Here is a 14,171-nt window from a genome sequence, read left to right as displayed (position 1 = left end):
CTCTCTCTCTCTCTCTCTCTCTCTCTCTCTCTCTCTCTCTCTCTCTCTCTTGGGATTATTCTTAAGTATTGTGTAATATGTTCTTTTAAAAACACAAGCTGCAGACGTATTATGAAATCCAAAATCTTCTCATTCACATGAATTTTTATTTCTTTATACATTGCCTTCAGTGTGCTCGTATTCTAACTAAACCACTTGGGAAAATAAAATAATCATAAGAACAGCAGTTTAGCTAAACTTTGCAAGTTCCTTAAACTTTTTGAATTGCTTGTTACTTGGCGCTCAGTTATTTTTCCATTAACCAAATTTTAGCTCCTCCTTGCGAAGGTAGGCTTCATCTCCTCATTGCTGGCGACTCTTTTATAATCGAGGAAGAGATAGAAGAAGGAATTTGAACTTTTGAGTTGCCTTTTTATTGCCGTTTGTTATAACGTTTCATGCGTGTCTGCATGAGATGAGCCGCTCGTTCTTTGCTAAACCAATTTTTCAATTTTTTTTTGCTATCATATGTCGAACGGTGCAATAAATGCGCAGTGTTTTCCTTTTTAGCGTTTATCAAAGTACTTTCAATGCTTTGTGTTATACGTTTTCTACTTCGTGTCATTTGGAAGATGATGGATCAAGTCATGCCTTTTCCATATTACTATTCGTGCGGAAGCCTTCGTTAGTTAGAATTAAACACCGTACGATTGAAACAATTTTTTATATCTCTCTCAATCTTCTAGAGTGATTGCTGTTGTGTTTGAACTTTCTTAAGGGCAGTCAGTCAGTTTCTTTCTTTCAATCATCGTCTTTTTGCTGGGATCCTTCATTCGGGTTCTCACATCGGGAAGGAACGTTTGAGAATATCATTGATGGTAGGCTTTTGGAGTTCAATTTATTACTTATATATGTATATATGTATATATACGAAATTGTACGATTCGTATATGAATCCTAAGTGCAACTTATTAAAAAGATTCCAATTGTTTTTCTACTTCTGACTAGTTCTTGTTCCAAGTCAATTCAATTAAATTTAGACATTTTGACAGGCTTTTCTTTGGAATGGAAAGGAAGGCAATAGAACCGGGCAATAGAGTCGGGAAGCTTAGCCAGTGTATTTTTATATATGAAAAATATAAATTATTTTTTGAAAAATCTTAAAAGATGGCAGCATTATACCCATTTTCTCTGCGCATTCGTTCATTTAGAAGGCTGCAGTGCAGCTGGTTTGAAATTCTAAAGACAAAAAAAAAAAAAAAAAAACACTTAACGTACATACATATAGCTATTGAATAAGGTGCGTAAATCGGGTTTGTCGTTACGAAAATAACACATTTGATAGGAAGATGAAAACCACTTGATTCTCTAAGAAAGAAAATTCTAAAATCTTGAAACAACGTACAAACTAACGTTGCTTTGCATGTCGACATCGTAAAGTACAGTAATCTTATGCACCTGCCAATTGGCGAACAAATTAATGGCACAATAACAATTCGTAGAGAAGGCATTAACAGGAATATATCAAAATAGAATTTGGTATTGGTAACTGGATTTTAAAGAGTTATATAAATAGCTAATGTTAGCAGAAGGCAAAGAGAGACTTTGATTGTGGTGTTCGAACAAACAACAGATGACAGGAACAAACGAAACGTTGTATATGTAAGATCTTCTGGGAATTTCAACTAGGATTCGCGTCATTGTAACTATCACAATGCATTGGCACGCACTTAACCTTCAAAAATATCGGGACAAAGATTTGAAGCTTGGATAAGAAAAAAAATTCAAATTTTTAATTTAAAAAAGACGGCAATTTTTTCTCAACCAATAATCATGAATCCCCTATGCACTGCTTCTCAGCATAGTAAAAAAATATTCGAATGAGAAGAATGCAAACTACAGGTGTGTTTTCGCATGCATGCCTAAAAGGTCGTCTTTGCAAAGTAAAACGCATTTAGAATATTAAATGTTTTTATCATCTTTTTGTCCTAGGACCGTGAAACTGCCCTTCTATATTCCAATAGGATTCTTTATGCTCGTTCTTCGAAGATTTTATGTTGTTAGTGGCTGACGTTTCCCGGCTTTAGATGCAAGGAAATGATAGAGAAAGATCTATAATTATTTACTTTCTTAACAGATTGACTCCTCTCGATCTCTTATCAGCATCAACGAGCAAGCGAAATGGGAATTCGACAATTAAAATATATTGGTCTATAAATCTATAGAATATACTCACCTGACAGAAAAGTGAAAAAAATTCTCTTTTGAAAAATGTGGTGTTGCCGCTTAAGAGAAGATCAACATTTAATTCATACATTCAGTCGGTTTTAGGTGATGTTAACTCCGCTGATGATTTTGTCGCAAACATTGTGATAAAAAATTTCCAAACGTCTTTGCTAAGGCGTACTGTTGAGTATGCCTTTGTTATGCAATCTGTCGCTCGAAATTATTAGACTTAATATGATCAGAGTTAAATTTTTTTGATTTGTTTGATTTTTTACGAGCTCGAGTGGGGCTTGAACGAGGGCTTTCCTCCTGCGAATAAAAAATTGCTTACTCTGATTTGATCAAGTTTCGTCAGACATGATTTTTATTTAAACTGAACCTGGTGGCGATTGTGTCATAAGTTAGTGGAGTTATGTATGTATTTATGTTTTGTATATGACCAAGCACTCACAACATATGTCCCCTATACGTGCCGCGATGTTTATATTTAGGAAGGCATATAAGTAGAGAGGGTTTGAAGGAGAAAATAGTGGATAGCAGACTCTTTTAAAGGCGAAGATTGCGATTAAGGGATAGCTAGTCGTGATAGGTGCTCGTACGGTATATAGGCCATTATCGGACGAATGGGCGTAAGCAGTGAGATAGAATGGACTTAATTGAACGGCAAATCTCCTTTAATCTCTGTAGAACACTTGGCCTGAGTGTACGTATAGGTAAGCACTATACGGCCTACATTGCGTCTATGCTCAAGGTTATCGACAGTTTTGGACATACTTTTGTTGCCCATGAGCACGGAACGATCATACGTGCAAATGGAAGGACTAAATGTGTTTTTAAATAGAAACAAACATGCATTAAACACCGCCCTAAGTAGGTACGTATTCAAAATTAACTAAATCGTTGGTTACGAGCCTATTCTCAAATACCAAAACCAAAATCAATTAAAATTTTCCTCCTTTTTCTAAATTCTGGCCTTCAGTTCAGAGCCGCTTTGTCAAATAGCTTCAAGTTCGATCTTTGGTTTTTCGTTAACAAAAATCTGCGATGAGATGACGTACATCGTCAATATGATTTTTTAATTTATTACCGTATTGTGCGAGATGTCGAGTAAGTAGGAATCCACGCACAATCTGGTGATGAAATATTGCAGGCAAAGCAACGGTGGATATTGAAGCATTTTCCTTAAGCTGAATAAAATTTTCAAGTTGTGTTTTGGGTCGTTGAGGTCTGTCCGACCGTAGTTTTTGTTTTCCTCTTATCGTTACGTATCATTGTTCTTCTTTACCAAGTTTCCTTTTTACTTTTAGTTTTTCTTATCTCTGCATTAATGCACTTTACGTGTACTGCTGAGGTTATTTGTATTAGTTTTTAAATGCTTTTAAATTAAAATTTTAATTGAAAAATTGTTTTAAATAAAATCAAACAAATAAAATGAATAAATAAATGAATAAATTACTTTAGATACGTGCGTACATTTTCCATGTGACAGATATAAAACTTTATATTCGTAATTGTCTCGCAAAGTTGCCGAAACACGTCCACAGCCCAAATGCCTACGAAACGAAGATCATTTAAAGCAATTGCGATGTTATCTGTGAACGTTCAATATTCATATAAATTCATTCAATTTAGGATTTCTTTCCAATTGCTTCAGCTTATGTCGAGACGAAACTCTTACAAACTCTGCTTTTCAATATACTTTTGGTCTTTCAAAATCGAACCGCATTGCCATGATGCAGTCATTCTCGTTGATTTGTTCTTTCTCTTCGCCAATCCATTTCACTGCTTATTCTTAATTAAATATTTTATGTAGAAATTTTTCCATCTCCTCTGTTAACACTTGCTTGCAATTTAATATTTTCATAATGTAGGAAATATTATTAAAGGGTGTCAAACACTATTTGGTTTTACAATGATTGAAAGCTAAATTAAAAGCACAACACCACGACTTTGTGAAAAGACGAGGACGAACAAGGAAAAAACTAACTAACTTGTACATGCATGTACGGGTGTATGTACGTATGGGCCCGTCAGACACTTAACCACAGAATAACAAGCATGATATACTCGAAATAAATTAATGGAACTTCCGAAAAAGTGTTTGATAAAAAATAAAGGAAAAAAAAAAAACGCTTGCACTATCTACACACACTCACTCACATCATAAACTGGAATTGCGAGAAAAAAAAAAAAACTAAACCGGAGCAAATCCGAATAACAAAATGCAAATAAAAAAAAAAGGAAAACGAATGAGAAAAAAAAAAAAGGAGAAAAAGAGAGAGACAGATGAGGTTCACAGCCACATAGTTCAAATCGAATTTGGAATACTCTTCAAGCACGTTGCCTGGCAATCCACGCAGAAATTTGCTTTCTATAATAGGCTCTTCGAAAGCAATAGACCGAGAGAACGATGCATGAGTATAACGAACCTTGATTTCAGGTTTGCGATGAGTTCGCTGGTTAATTACAGACAAATGTACGTGAAAATTTCTATAGCTCAACAAACTTGTACAAACTTAAGGACTGAGTAAGCATTATCTCTCTTAGCCTCTTGGCAGTGCTGAGGACAACTACTGGGAAAAGAAAAAGAGCACAAAAATAATAAAAAAAAAAAATAAAAAAAATAGAAAAAAATAAAAAAATAAAAATAAAAGAATCAAATAAAATTCAACCTGTACAGTTAGTTCATCATTTACTGACCTAGTCACAACCTCCACCACTCGTGGTTACAAACTGCTGCAATCTCTATACTGTTAAAATATCGCATGGATGTATACATGCGCATATACTTAAATACTTATGTTCCAAGTGAAACTGTGTGCTTAAAATGCGGAAACAAGTGGCACAGATGTATTTATTCATCTATGTACGACATGGAGGAAGGCAGCTTAACACTTACTTGCATCACTACACGAGCAAATCCTAATGACTTGGGCGAGCAAAAAAAAAATTTAAAAAAAAAAAAAATCCGAAGATCTTGTATAATTCATCTTTTGCCGAATAGACCTAAAAGCTATCTGCATATGTACGTGTATGGGTTTATGAAAAATTATTTAACATGTTCTTAATAGATGATTAAGACTAATGCCATGCAATGCATGGCATAGCTTATCTATAGTTTCCCATCTAAGGAGGCATCGCAACTATGCGGCTTCGATTTGTGTGCAAAAGATTTATTGGAGATTGACTTCTTTAAGCATTTCAGTAGGATTATTGCAAAAAAAATCCAAAAATCTAATATCTTATAAGGCAAACGAGCGGCATCCATCTATTTTTGGATGCATTACAAATATGAAAAATATGAGCAAAATATTACTAGCATTTAATCAATTTATGGCTTCAATAAATTGAATAAAATGCTTAATGCTTATGGAGCGTGCTACGACCTAGAAACTGGATTGTCATAATAACTGCGGTAATAGCAACGGGGTCGGCATTGCTCGTAATGTTAATAATACTGACTTATGAGATAGTTGACATACTTTGACCGAATCCAAGTATTTTTTTTCTTCTTTTTTTTTTTTAAGCTATTTACCAAGATGTACTCTTACCGTTGACTGTGATCAATTTAACCCGTATGGTATACTTGCATACCATGCACACATCATATGCTATGACGCTATGATTCATTGAATTGCATAATAAATATTAGTCGAATGTTGAAAAACAATATTTATGCAAGAAAATTCATAATATATATATATATATATATATATATATATATATAGAAAATAAGAACATTCAACCTGTTTATTAAATATGTGCCATCCTTTCATTTTAATTACATTCCCAAGCGATAGGTTTCAAATGCATATATATGTGTAAGGAATGTTTCTATGTAAACATATTTTTCAAAAATGTTAACTTGGAAATAAGTCTACTTACTCTATTATCACAATGAATGGTGGCCGGCTCCATTAGGCAGGAGCTCGGAGCGCCTATCATATTAAATTGTTGCTTGGTTGGAAACTAAAAATAAGTAAATTTGGCTAAGCAGTAATTGCGCTTAGAGACACTCTTGCATATCCATTATGGTGAATAGTTTTTTGTTAATTTTATTACAACTCTGTTTACACTCTCTCTCTCTCTCTCTCTCTCTCTCTCTCTCTCTCTCTCTCTCTCGGTTTTATAAACACAATGGTATATTGAAAAATTAATAAATTAGCATAAGTAAGAAAGAAAGTTTGCAAACATCTATGATGGACGTAATCAGTGAAGTCTCTCTCAATGAGGATATGTCCTTTAGATATATTTGCAACTTTAGTATTTATTTATACATCTATGCAATCGTCAAGTGGACGTACATGGATGGCTCTTTAGTAAATTTACTGATAACGTGCCTTGAAGTTACGAATCAAATGACAACATTAGTATACTTGTTCGCCTTTGTTGTATGTGAATAGGAGGGAACGCTTTGAAATGCTTTATTGGGTATCAATAAGCAAAACAAATAATTTGCATTGTCCTGAAGAGTCCTGAAGAGTTTCACAAACGAACGAATCCATTATGTTTGCGAACAATAACGACTTTGATATAACATAACGACAACTAATTGGGAGAGAGATCTTCTTCTTTCTGTTCAATGGAATTTTCCGTTTTGTTTCTTACATTTTCAATTTCTCGTACTGACCTGTTTCTTATCTCACCATTTGTTGTTATATGCTAAATTTTTGCACAATATAAAGCATCATATCTACTTGCTTACATTATTATTAATTATGGGGCCAGTTGGCATTCTATTTTAATTTTTCATGACTTCATTTCTTTCCCAATTTGTAATGCTTGCTATTCTTTCAATGAGTTGTTATTTGTTTTGTTAATGGTCTCCATTACTTTTCATTGTTTGTGTATGTTTGTGCGTGTTTTTTTCTTTTTTTTGTTTTTTTTTCTTTTTTCCTTTTTTAATTTTCAAATTTTTCATCTTCCCTTCTTGTAGTAAACAATAAAACCTTAATTAGACATAATTCCACTTTGTCATGCTGCACTTACCATTGTTAGTTAATTTTACTTTGGTTTACTACAGTTACTGTCGGCTCCGCAAAATTCTCTTAAAGGATTTCGCCTTGTAAGCTTACACATACACATTACTATGTTGAAAGAACATTGTAAACATCTGCCGAGCGTTGAATATTCATTATCTCTATACCGTCATGGTCTTTAAATTTGCTTAAAGAGTCCTTTCATTTTACGATATAAAGAATATTCATTTGCTGTGGTTGCTCTCTCAATATCCATACTGAAAATTAATTACGCGTTAATTTTGAAATGCATTTACTTACGAAGGAGTTAGTCTGAATGAAAGAATGAATATTGATTCAATTATACATAAAACAAGAAATATCCCAAATCGTTCTCTCACAACACTAACTAAGCAAAGCAACTCTCTATTATCCAAAGGGTTTTTTCCTTCAATAAGAACGATTAGCATCACTTGAAAAAGGAAGGAAAACGAAAACCTTGGAACATTAAAACAATTGAGGAGAGATAAAAATGCTTCCATTAATATGAACCATTTGGAATATTGCACTAAGGACTTAAAACTTCGCTTAAGCTGATTTTCGTTCACTTTCGCTCACTCACTCAATCTGGCTTGATTTACGGAAACATGAAAAGAATTTATTTTATTGTTGTAGATTGTAACGACTGTAAATATCCCTACAAGAAGTAGTAATTGTCAAAAGATGTTAAATAAGAGATGGATGCTTATAGGCCTTATATATCCGATATCAGAATTTATAGCATCGTCAAAGTTATCATGTAGTTAATCGAATGCTTGGCCTTTTAGACTCGACTGTCGCCCTTGAGAGCAACGGTTTTCAATTGAGTTCATATTCATGGTGACGAGACCATTGCCTTCGCCCACCCGAAATCACACCGCACATCAAGATGTCGTTTTTATCGAATGCAAAGTTGCCTCTTGAATGTTTCATCGATTGGTTTCACACAATGCATCATGATGGTAGGCACAAACATGGTGACCGCAAAATTCGCAAAAATTGAATCATTTTCAAACGTTGTTGAAGCGCCCGTCTTACCAATTTAAAACTGCCTGCTTTGAATGTTAGCAGGACCTGAGAGCGAGTCACTGTTATTATTAAAATCATTGTCAAAATTCAGATAATAAACCGTTTTTTGAATCGATTTAATCCCAATCGTATCATGTGCTTTCATAACGAATTATAACACGATGTGTGTCTGAATCACTTATGAGAATCAAGAGAATAATTAAAGTTTTATTGTTTTTGTTTATTATTTATGTTCATTTATTTTTAAAAAGCAGCTATATATACGTATTCCAGGTATTTTTTGATTTTTATATAAAAACTGTATAAAAATTAGAAAAACCTTTAAAAGATAAAAACAAAATATATTTGTTCTTGTATGTCCTCTTGTTTCAGTTCATGGCTCATTGAAAAAATTCGCAAATGTGATTATGTGCGTGTGTGCATCTCTCTCTTTGTTCACAATTGTTCACAATTCTTGTTTTGGAAAAAATAACGGGAAATAATCAAAGTATTAAGATTATAAAGATTGAAAGTACATTGCGGTCCGGCCAGGGTTAGACTATCGTAATTGATTAGATACTACCATATTTAAAGTAACTCTTCATATATAGATAGGAATGTACCATCTTTAATAATGCTTAATGAATTGCGCTGAAAAATCGTATCCAGGAATAGGAAATATAGAATAGAAAACTTCAGATCGGCTGGGATTATTTTTCGAAATCCATCCGATGTTTAGTCAGGTAAGAAAGAATAGTTATGATGAAAATTGGACTAAAAGAAGGATTTGACATATCAACCGTTATATTACCGTAGTTTATTAGTTAGATTGCATAGACTAGACTCCCCCCGCATAGAGGTTATCATGGAAGGTACGCTTTTTTACAGCAATCGATGATATTGAAGCTATATGTAAAGAATTGTAGGGTGTGCAGTGCATACAGATAAGTTGCGTTTTAATAATGTCTCAAGTTTGTGGTCAAGCTGATGCAAGCTTTATTTAAAGAAAGGCCTGGATTTGCAAACTGATCATATCTATATTTCGCGGACATTCCAAAAAACATTCCAAGACATTTGTGCCAAGGCTTGGATCTTTATACGATAGCCGTTATGCATGACACTATCCTAGCTCTAGTGAATGTAGTTGCAGATGTATTCCACTCTATTTGAATATTCGATCGTTGATGATCAATTAAGACAGCGCATGGAAGAGTGGACAAAAGAACCCACAAACCAGATTAAATTGGTTCGGATTCGATATTAAATTAATTTGTTTTTTTTCTTCATAAAAGACTAAGGAAACTACGTACATTGGCAATGTTAACGGTACCCATTTATTCAAGCAAAGATCTAGCAATTGCGACGTTTCTTTTTTGAATGAGGGCGAGCTAGATATGTTGAGCTCCGCGATATACATTTTCTATGCAAAGATTTTACATTAATGACTTGTATTACTGCACGCCTGTGTCGAAAGTAACAGTAACAAGTTCGTGGCTTTTTATATCTATCACCAAAGGATGAGACGTATAATCGTTGTTTGTGACATGTAGAAAAGAGCTTGGCGAACTATATAAAGTCTAGATGTTCTTGATCGGTATAAGAGATTGCGATCGCAATCGAATAAAATTTTCTTACTTATTATTTTACTTTCCAATTCATCAGCGGGTGCAAGCTAACCCTGTACGGGGCCAAGTTTCAACTTTCCATTTTGATACCTCAAGATGACTAATTTTTTTTTTTTTTTTTTTTTTTTTTTTTACATAAAGTAAGTCATTGAAAGCCTTCGTTTGATTTAGAATAAACGGAATTTTCTCATTTGCATGGTCAAGTGATTGCCATCACATTCGTTTATATGTTGATAGTGTTGTATATGTATAATTATTTACTTTTTAATTGTTATCTCATTTGTATATAAAGCAGGAAAGCCGACATTCCGTTATTCCATTAACGTCTACTATGCATTAACGGAGAAGTCATATTAATGACTTTGCTATGCTTTGCGTTGTCTGCTAAATTACAAAATACAATAAATTTATCTTGACTCGAACTTTCGATATGAAGAAGTTAGTGTAAATCTATACCTTGGCGTTACATGTTCTCTTATGCTTACATGAAGTGGAAGAAAACTTTTTCTGTTTACATTGATTTTTTTAATTTTCTTTTCTTTTCCTTTCTTCCTTCTTTCCCATGTAAACAGCTAATATTTACTTAAAATGTTTCGTTATATATATATATATATATATATATATATATATATATATATATACGAGTCGCTAACATATATGTACGTGCATATAGTTAGTTACTTTAATAGAAATTTGATCTTGTGTAACATTTTTACGGAGTCCATCATAGTTCATCCCACATAGACAGTTTGCTTTTTATTGTCTTCGTGTGTACAGCTCATCATCGTCAACATTTTGATGAAGAAAGACTGTTGGAATTTAATTAAAAATACAAACCCGGTTAAGCGGATCAAAAGGGAACAAAAGAAAAATGCATCGAACAAGAAACACGCACAAACTCATCACCGATATCTATTCATACTGCATAGAAAATCAAATGGTAAACAGAATAAGTAAAAGTAACTTTCCACTCTAACTAGCAGCTGCATTTACGTAGTGCAGTAGTTGTAGTAGTAGTAGTAGTAGTAGTAGTAGTAGTAGTGGTGTAAGTAAAAATCAGGAATGAACAGAAAAGCAGGGCAGGGTGAAAATAGTTCCTGTGAATTTGTTATTATTTTACTTGTATTAAGCAGCAAAACAAATAGAAATAACAAACTAGCAAAAGCACGAATCAACCAGTAAAAGTAACGACAGACATATGAATTACGGACTCACATAAATATGTATGTATGTGTTTTATGTTTGTGTTTGTGTTTGTGTTTATGTTTGTGTTTATGTTTGTGTTTGCGTATATATGTATACATCGAAGTAGATATTTGTTCGCATACTGAGGATAGACATAGGAAGGCTTTAAGTATTACGTTTGCGTGTACTTCAGATTTATCGCTTATTTTGCCCCCTAATGCCGACCCCCCTCACACTTGCCCCTTCTCCTGCTCAACCGTATATATATATATATATATATATTAGCTATTTATTTCTACAATTTTTTCTTATTTCCCAAAAGGCTTCTCATTCAGCATTCACTCTCACTCTATAATTGTCAGAATTTTATTCTGTGCCTTCTCTATTACGATTTGTTTTGTATATTTTGAAGGTTTTTATGACATGCAACAAAAAAAAAAAAATAAATAAATAAATAAATAAATAAATAAAAATAAGATAACAAAATCACTTACGTACAACTTTAGAACTTTACCTAATAAACACAAGGGGTTTACGCGTACATATCAAACAAATTGAAGATTTTCATATATGATCTGAAATTTCTCTCAATATGTACCAGCATCATCAGAGAGATCATACGGAAACTTTATAATTAATAGGAGAAAAGATAATATGTATACATATATGAATATACTTTGCTTTTGAATACACCAACCAATCGTAGGCGGCTGGCTCTATGATTGCTTCTCTTCGATATTCATTTATTTGTTTTTTAATATAAAAATCAGTTTGTTCGGCAAATGCTTAGGAAAAATATATTTTTTTATTTTATTTTTACTTTTTATTTTTTACTTTTTATTTAGGCCGTTTCACGATTAATGGCTAATGCGGAGAGAGCCATTGTACCTTATAATCCAGAGAGAGGGGTCGTTCCTTATAATCCAGAGAGAGCTCTTGTACCTTATAATCCAGAAAGAGCTCTCATACCCTATAGTCAGGAGAGGGGTCTTGTACCTCTCGTACGTGGCGACGTATATCATGGGGCAATTGTGCGCCCATCTTTTTATGACTCGTTTAACCAACATTTAATGTTCAGGGGAAGAAAGTAAGTTGACAAAAGTAACACCGATGAATACATTGATCGACATTTTCTTCGTTTGTGTTGCTTTCATTCAGCGACGTAATTAGCTTTGTATGCATTTTTAAAAGCTTCATGGGCTGTGGTATTTTTGCTATGCCAGCAGCCTTCATGCATGGCGGTACTTGGTGGACATTAATGCATCTCCTTGCATTTGCTGGCATTTTATATGGATGTATTTACATGCTGGTAAATTGTGCTCATACTCTAGAGTCTCGTTACAGAATTCCTGTATTGTCTTATTCACAACTTGGTATGACGGCCGTTGTGCATGGACCTCCCTTCTTATCGGGATTTTATCAAATTCCGAAGCATGTCATCAATTTTTTTCAATTTTTTGCTTCGATTTGTTTATGCGGTCTTTACGTAATGTTCATCACTCACAATATGTGCGACTTGGGAGATTTCCTTGTCCCGTCAAATATTATAGATTTCAAAATGTGGCGCCCGTTTGTCCTGGTGGTGGCAGTCGCTCTGATACTTCCCTGTATATTGTGTTATCTGAACTTGTATTGTTTGCTTGGAACTCTAGCCCAACTAATGGCACTCGGGCTTGGCTTCATTAACTACGTATTCGCGGATATGCCGGAACCGTCAGAAATCGAGACTGCTTTTCTCCCAGAAAAAAACATACAATTCGTATTTCTGATGTGCGGTATTATTATGTATCTGATCGAGGGCATTACCGCTATAATGCCAATTGAGAATACTATGAACAATCCAAGACATCTAATCGGTTGTCCATCCGTTTTGCTTACTGGGATGTTATTAGTAACAGCTTTTAAGGCAGTTGTCGGTCTTACGGGTCATATGAAATATAAAAGCCAAACCCTACCATTTATAACTTCTAATATGCCGAAGGATAACATGTACGCATATATCATATACGAAAGGGGATTTACTGCGTCTTCTTTATAACAAATGCATTTGCGCTCTTCTAGACTGGGCCATTTAATTCGAATGTATGCGTCGATGTCCATATACTTTACGTATCCTGTACAGCATAATGTGGCATTTAGCGTGATAAGAGATATATTGAGGTTTCGAGGAAATCGAGAGAAATCTATAAGGGCTGTCGTCCGTATATTATTAGTGGTATGTTCAACTCGATATTTACATATATGTGTACATATATATGCATACATAACTTTCGTTATAGATTCTTAGTTGCAGCTGCGTTATATTCAATCAGGAACATATTACATACATTATGGGTGTAATAAGCGGTTGCTGCTTCACTTTTCTAGGGATCATAATGCCGGCTTGCATCGAACTATGTGTTCATTATCGTGAATATGGCGTTTTTAAGTGGCGCCTTGTATTAAGTACGGCACTCGTTCTTTTTGGCTTAGCATTAGCTGGAGCTCTTACGTATGGATCGATTGGATCGTGGCTCGTTCATGTTGGAAAATCTGCAGAAACGGAAATCAGTAACGAATAAATTGAAATATTTCTGAATGAGAAGGAAACAAATAATGCGAGAAATAAATAAATGCGTAGTAGTAGTAGTGGTAGTAATAGTAGTAGTAGTAATAGGGATTTTCTTACTTTTATTTTAAAATTGCAACTTATTCATTTAATTTTGAATAATCATTGACGTAGGCAAAGGAGGTAAAAAGTAGGAAAAGAGGAATTAAATCTCAAACTTTTGCTTAAAGAAAAGAACGATTGTCTTCGACGAGAAATATTCATATGTGTCTTGAAATTTCGCTCAATACGCGTGAATGCGAGTGTATGTGTATGGCTTTAGAAGTGAAATTATGACTTCACAATAAATCTTAAGTACTACCATGAACGTTTACGTGCACGGCATACATTCAACGCTAGAATAGGAGGTTGCAAAGACCTTGCAATGCTTTGGTTATGAGATTTGCAACGATGAAGTTTAACACATTGCACATTTAATGTACAATGCTCATATGCTCATGCTTGTTTGTTTGTGTGTGTGTGTGTGTGTGTGTGTGTGTATGTATGTGTTCGTATGTCTTGTTCTTAATGCATGCATGAAATATGGTTTTGTAAAAAAATAGA

At 34.0% G+C, this 14,171-nt stretch overlaps 1 protein-coding gene across 1 annotated transcript in view; it reads left to right on the top strand.

The window, feature by feature from the left end:
* Positions 1 to 14,171, top strand: part of LOC119645303 — a 139,667-nt gene that overhangs the window by 84,952 nt on the left and 40,544 nt on the right. The gene's annotated exons all lie outside the window — the stretch shown is intronic.

This window comes from Glossina fuscipes, unplaced genomic scaffold (genome assembly GCF_014805625.2).
Source record: "Glossina fuscipes isolate IAEA_lab_2018 unplaced genomic scaffold, Yale_Gfus_2 1, whole genome shotgun sequence".
In the NCBI taxonomy this organism is placed as follows: Eukaryota; Metazoa; Arthropoda; class Insecta; order Diptera; family Glossinidae; genus Glossina; species Glossina fuscipes.
This window is presented reverse-complemented; position numbering and strand designations above follow the sequence as displayed.